Genomic DNA, 7,484 nt, shown 5'->3' on the forward strand with positions numbered 1-7,484 from the left:
CTGGGATAAGAAGAGAGATCATGTGAATGTTAAGCCTTTAAACATAGATGGTGAAGTTTTACTGAGGCTTTCAAATTCACACATACAAAGACAACATTTACTGCTCTCTCTGCTTGCTTTGAAGCTCTTTGCAAAGAATCTGCTGAGCACACACGCTAAAATATTCTTTATACCAATCCTGGAGAGATATTTTGCATTTGCCTGGCAGACAGGATAGGGCAGGTTGTCCCCAAATGCTGGGCTGGGCTGTGCTGGCAACATCTGTGCTCGTGAGCAGGGGGGTGTCAGAGTCTTCAGCCAGTATGAGAGAATGTCATGAGGGCTCCAGGGAGATTCTTTTGAGAAGAATCCTCCACTCTTGGGACTGGATTCTGAGTTTTAAAGCTTCGGCATATGGACTGTAATCTCTGAGTTGCCTTAACAGAAAGCAAATTCCAGGACTTCCTCTGCAAGGTCTGTTTGACTTTGCTGGAGGAAGAACGCGTGTTCAAAGCTGGCCCAGCAATCATCATCCATCACGCTGTCAGTCGCGCTCAGATACCAAGGTACCCTCAACAAACCTTTTGTATCATAACCTCTAGGCTGGTTATTAGTGTTTCCCACAAAGTTCCAGTAGTCATAGGACATTTTGTGAACTTCATGGGATTTATATTAACTCATAGCAATCTTTGCAAGGTTGCCAGAAGGCGTAAGGAAACTAATGATTAACTAGATTCTTCTTAGTAATTTAGAAATATTGATGAGTGCTAGTTCAAGTTGCTGCTACCAGCAGTGTATTACTTGCAGTGCTTGACTCCTGATAAGAAGGAAGTCTTCTATACTCAACACGATCTTACTTTTCCTTATTTCATATTTTTTGATGTGCAAAATGCTGTTGTTTTTATACCCCTGTCAAAATTCATTTTCAGCAGCTGCTGAAATATTTATATCCTGCCAAAGACTGTCATCAGCTGTATAGTCCTGAGTCTAAAGCAGATGCAGTATTCTCTTCAAAAATTATTGTAAAAAATACCATAATTATCACTAATAATGAAAAAGTATGTTACTTCATGTCTGGGACCATATGAACTAATTTGAGAAGCAGTTAATATGACCTCAGAATGTGAATGAATGTTACCTTAAACTATAATTTAAGTCTTATTTTGGCATATGAAGAGAAGTTGAAAAACATTTAGATTTTGTTCAAACACTGTCTTGTGTATAGTTCAGGAAAATGTACATATCTGATAAGGGCAGTACCACGTGCACCTGTTCCCAGAGAAGGCTGTTTACTTAAGGCCTGAAGCAAGGGTCAGTTTTGAAGAAAACTTGACAAGGACAATTTCTTACTCACCTTTAGTAGCTGACAAAGAACAATAATAATAATGATGGGTGGTTGCATTCCAAGCATTTCACTCACCTGAAACACCGCAGAGTAATTTATATGTGTTTGTTTTTTGCTTTCTCCGCAGTAGTACACAGCTAGCTGGGATTTCCAAAGAAGCCCAAGAAACAAAGCCTTCAGCTTTCAGAAGGAGTTACTGAGCTGCCTGAATTATGCTCATTCATCCCCAGCAGTGCTGGTTTTTTTCTGAGTCCCTGTGCTTAGGTATGGGAGCACCACACTCCTGACACTTCCTTGGTCAGTACAAGAGGTCAGTGTCTCCTGGTCAGCTTTTTTGTGGATATTCAAAATATCTAACAAATAAGAGGGACATTTATTTAGCTCTAGAAAATCTGTTCATAAGTATTTTGGGTTGAAGTAAAGTAATTTTTACTTGCTTGAAGAGCTCTCTAGTCAGGATCACACACTAATCAAAAACACTGAAGTAACAGCATTGTAAGATCTGGCATTACTGCATTTGCTGCCATATCTTTTACAGAAGACAGTCTGTGTCATAAGTTTAGACCTTTATCCCTTAGCTGAACAAACAGCCCTGGAGGACAGTTGTCTGCTTTTGTGAAGGAACAAAGATTGTCTGAGCTCCCTGCTCATCTCTTGTCCCATTCTAGCAGTAAGATGCAGGATTTTAGTGTACTTCCCCATGCTTTTCAGTATGTGTTCTTGTGGATTGAACATTTTTGTATGACAAGCTTGTGTGTCCATCTGACTCACTCTCTGGTTTTGAGCTGTGGATCAGTTTTTCCATGATGCCTTTAGAAAGACAGAGGTATCAGTTGAGCAAGCCAGAGCAGGCAGTTTCCTGTAATCATCTATGCCATCATCTGTGCTGGATCATGGTAGCAGCTGATCAATAGAGGAGTATTTAAATATGTTAGAGCCTGAATCTGATATTCTACATGTTTAACTGCATAAACAGATCAATGGGACAGGATTGATCTCCATTGATATTTGGCAGTTTTCAAATACAATTAAACCACATTTGGAGTACTGAAAGCACTTGAAATAAACAACTGAGCACTATTTATAATTTAAAGAGCTACTCAAAAAGTTTAATAGATCAAGTGGTTGTTTCAACAATGCCAGTGTCAAGGGAAAATTTGAAATCCATATGCTGTGTATAAATAGCAAACTGAAATTGATGGCAAACTGAAATTCAATGTGTTCTTTAGCACATATTACTATATACAAATATTTCAGTATTTATGAGATAAGGATATGCAATTAAATTGTCGTTAACAGATATAGATGAATGATTATGCCTGAGCAGAATCTTGCATTGGAATTATTGAACATGTTGTTGATAAAATGGCAGCCTTACCCTCCTCACATCCATGAAACAGTGGAATGCAAGAGTTACCCAGCTGGTTTTTGGTTTCACTGATCCCTGTTGGCTGTATTCTCACTGTGTCTGACAGAGTTCTAGCAATTCCCTGTATTCCCTGTGTGCTGACACCTGGCATCTCTGTTGTTCCCTGTGAGAGCCTGGCACCACCATATGTTTAGGCTGTCATCAAAACCTATTTGCTCAACTAGTGACAATCTAAGAATGTTCTTGGGTTAGCGTTGAGGGTAATGTCATTGTCACCACAAAGGCACATCCGATAGCCAAAGGCTGCTCAGAGTGTTTGACCCATTGACATGCCAAACAAATAGGTACTGGGGGTCATAAAAAGAACCAGTGCCCACAAGTTTCCTCCCTGCCCAGTTCAACAGAGTCCCACAAAAGCTGACCAGAAGAATGGTCATTTTGGGCAATGAGATTTATTTGCCATCCTGGTCTCTCTCTGGGCAGTTTCACACAGTGACACAGATGCAGTTGTAATGAAACCTGCTGCAGGAGCTGAGGAGCTAGTCCAGAACCTACAAGGTGATTAGGAGGTTTACTTTCCAGAGAATTCTTTGCAAAGAAAGGCTTATGGTTTAAATCAATTTGAAATACATAAAGGAAACATGGATCTGTAAGACTACTTTCAGCTATAAACTCAGAGCAGTGCTGTAAACCCCAGGTTCTGTAAAGGCATAGACTTGATTCATTGCAAGGACACTGAATGTCAGCTCAGCAGTACATTTACCAGACAACTTCAGTGTGGGCATGGGAAATGTAATTTTGTGCTTTTACTGACATTATGAAACACAGCTAAACAGTATCTATGTGTTTTCCCTTCCCAGACATTTTGAAAATAATTCCCTATGTTTATTCTAAGGTTCATGTCCTGAAAAGTTGGGAAAGAAACTTCTACATGTACCATTTGCTTAATCCAATGCCATTGTAGAATCAAGGCTTTACTTGTGATATGAATTGCAAAGAGAAAAATATAGCAAGTTCCTTTTGTGCTGGAAGAAGGACTGATTAAGCAGCATAGAGACAGTAGGGCTTCCCAGGGTGTGTTTATCAGAGGGACACTGCAACCCTTGGCTCTTCAAACCTTCCCATACCCCTCCTAGATTCTGGAGGGTTCATATGAGTGTGTCTCCTCTTACTGAAAGTACACACATCTCATTCCCAAGGGAACTGCTTTTTCTGTTAATGACAGCAGCAATGCTTTTACCTGAGAGGCTGTTACAGAGTAAGATTCAGAGGATATGATCAGTATTAAGCTCTGAATTGTTCCAATGCTACCAAACTGTGTTGCACAGAGCAGCACAGTGAAAACTGTACAACAGAAATTCTTTAACATTTTACCTGCAGATTCATGGTGATGACTTATAGTACACCCTGAACAATATTTCTTCTCTGTGCTTCATCCGGACCAATAAATGCTTATGCTTCTGGATGCAGGAAGAGCTGTTTGTTCTCCTCAGCTGACAACCCATTAAAAAGAAAATAAAGTAAACATATCAGAATTAGTCCCCTAAAGCTTCCATCAACCCTTCTGCCATGAGCACTTTGCTGCTGTTTTTGTTTGGGTTTTTTTTTCCATTGCCAGCTTTTGGCATTCAGGGGCAATCTATCTTTGGGAGAGAGAATAGAATCGCTTTCCTTCCCCAGGATGTATGATCCAAGAACTAAAAATAGAGGCTATCCAGAACACTATCAGAAGGCTGCATAACAAATTCATAGCCAAAATTGTTAAAGAAATCTTCTTCAGATTCTACTGCTCAGGTGGTGAGCAGTACAATACCCTAAAAGTGAAAAAATACAAAACCTTACAGTGAGCAATTATGAGATCATTAATAAAAAGTTATTTCCTTACCCCTTGCAGTAGTGGTCAGTTTAAATACTGAACCTGTGAAAGTTTCCAGAGGATAACTCTTAGGAAATACCCTAATTTTTATTATATTTCCCAAAAATAACTTGAGCTTTCTTGTTCATCATCAGAATGTAAAGAAAGAAGCACCACCAGCACAAAAAGAATCCACGAGGTGCTGCTTCACCTGAGTTTTTTTGTAAAAGCCCTGGGCTTTAGGACCTACTGGAAATACAAACTTCAACAGCTTTCAGGCAAGCCCTTGTTTTCAGCTGGTCATTACCAGTTCTGACCTTTTAAATCTGCTGCTGCTAAGGGAGAATCTGGTCTTTACAGAAAAGCTGTTCTATATTCCATTCATAGACAATGGAGAACTTAACTATATTTACTGGTATTTAACATATGGAGCATATTTGCCTGGAAGGTAGATGAAATCTCCTGCATTTAAGATCAAATCAATTTGAATTTAAGGTCACATTTGCAGAAGTCAATGTTCTGTAAAATCAAAGAAGAGCTTAATTCAACTATTTTTTTCTCTGTCAATCAACTGTGTACTTTCACACCACGGAGTTCTGCAGCCTTCCTCCCTCAAGGAATCCTTGCACACACAAACATTCAGACAGGAAGCATCAGCATGACTTGGGTCTTACTCACCTGAGTGAGTAAGAGACAAACAGGAACTGCATTCTGCAAACTTCCCATCCTTCCTTCTCCCCCCCACAAACAGTCCTGGTCAGATTGCCAAGACTCCTCACACAGGTATCTTCCCTGCTTCAAGGGAGGCTCTCAGGACCAAACCACTTTCCTTCAGATGAGATGCATCCAATTTGGAACCTCTAATTCATGTGCTTCCAGGACTAAAGAGAGAAAATAGGTTGATGTGATTTCAAGGTGAAAGTGTGTGTGTCTTCATTCATAAGCAAGTGCTGCTACTTCAAGGGAGAGGAGATTTGCAGGAATCAATGATCTGCAATAGCTTTTTGCTTAAGGTGTAATTGCCATCCAGCAGCACTGAGGGACTTTGCTACTGCACAGGTCTGGGAAACACAAGCCCAAAATACAACTTTCTGGTTGGGAGATTTCTAATATTGGAACATTGTCTTTGCATGCTACTAACCCAGTGCCTTTTCCCCTGGAAGTCTAAACAGCAAAGGAGAGAATAGAAGCTGCTGTTGATTTTTCCTTCCACTTTCCCTGAGAAAGTGTCATACAGCAGGTCTGAAAATGACATTTATGTTGTTAATACTAATATTTTATCTTTATTTTTAAATGAAAATATTGATGACTTAGCCTTGATGAAATAATGAAGAGACATTGTCAAAGTGCAGTTTGAAAAAAAATAGTATTAATTGCTCCCCCATGGTCTAAAAGAAGAAAGATTTTATTTTTTAACATAATGGAAACAAAACCAAATAAATAATGCAGAAAAGTGGGGAAAATTCAGAAATTTTTATTTAACTGATTTTTAAGTGACATTATTCGTACTCCATCTGGGATATTGAAATATATCTAGCAGCATTTTCTGTTCTGGTGAATATTTGTCAGTTATTGAGCAAATGAGTTTGAATGATAAAATAGAACAGGACAAAACACTATTATCACCAACACATTGCTAACAGATTTCAGGAAAAGTTAACAGGTAAACATGACAAACTATGAAGTTCACTTTATACTTGATGTTGTTTAGTTTTTGAGGTATTTTTACTAGATAAAATAACTTTTTATTTAAGGAAAACGCTGTTTGTACATACTTTGATAAGATGTCTTGATAAGCATTTTTGAAAAACAGTGTCTTCACGTAATACTTAGAGAAAATAAGCAAGGAAAAGGGGAGGGATGTATTTTTTTCTGTATGGTATGCCATATATTTGTAAACATTTCCGAGCCAAGCCTTCTTCATTTCTGGGTGTGCAATATCTTTCATAAAAATAAGAATTCCACTTTTATCCACAATAGCCCTTCCTAAGCTAGCATTCATAAGAAATCTTCTCTGATACTCCTGAATTGACAATCCACTTGTCCCTGGCTGCTGGGATTTGAATCTGTACTTCCATGCAGATTTACAGGACAGATTCACCTCTGATGTAAACCTGCTCAGTTCCAATGAAGTCAGACAAGTTCTTCCTCTTCCACCAAGGCTTCATTTGATCCTAGATGTTCAGATCACTAAGCCATCCCCTCTGGCCTAGAAATTCTCCAGGTAAAAGTTACTTTCTCACTGTGAATGCCAGTAGTCTTTTGACTCTGGAAGCTGAAGAAGTAGTAAGTGCATGTAAGGGTTTCATGAAGTGCTTCACAGGTGAAGAGGGACATCCTATTGCATTCTGAAAGTGTCTCGAATGAAGCAAAGGAAGTCTGAGGGAATGAAAGATTAGAGAATTTTTGTGACTGCTACATCAAAACCAAAAGAGCTGGGCCCTTTAGAGACGAGGGGGATCACTGTAACCCATTTCCCTACAGCACTCACTCAGCTTTGAATCAACAGAGCTTGTAACCCTCTGACACACAGATCAATCTGAGGGGGAAGAGAGAAAGAAGGATGTAATTGTGCCAATTAATCTGGAAAGGCATCTGAGAGAACAATATCTTTAAAGAAAGCCTGTTAATGATCTTGACTAGACTAGAATAAATCTAGAGCAATCATCCTGAACTTGCTGGTTATAAGCTGGATCAGAATTTGGCATGGAATTGGTTACTCATCCTGGACTAGCCCCTCTCAAAGGAGAATAAAAATGGCTGCAATTAATATCAATTATTACATAAAATAGCAAATATTTTCTATTGCATAATTAGAGAACCCAATGAACTTACAATGTTTTTTCGCTACTTTTGCATTTTTCTACAAAACCCACAATGTATTTTGAGAAAGGACTTTGTGTTGTGCTTATCAGGAAGGGAACCAGAACTGATAA

Source organism: Pseudopipra pipra, chromosome 12 (assembly GCF_036250125.1).
Source record: "Pseudopipra pipra isolate bDixPip1 chromosome 12, bDixPip1.hap1, whole genome shotgun sequence".
Lineage (NCBI taxonomy): Eukaryota > Metazoa > Chordata > Aves > Passeriformes > Pipridae > Pseudopipra > Pseudopipra pipra.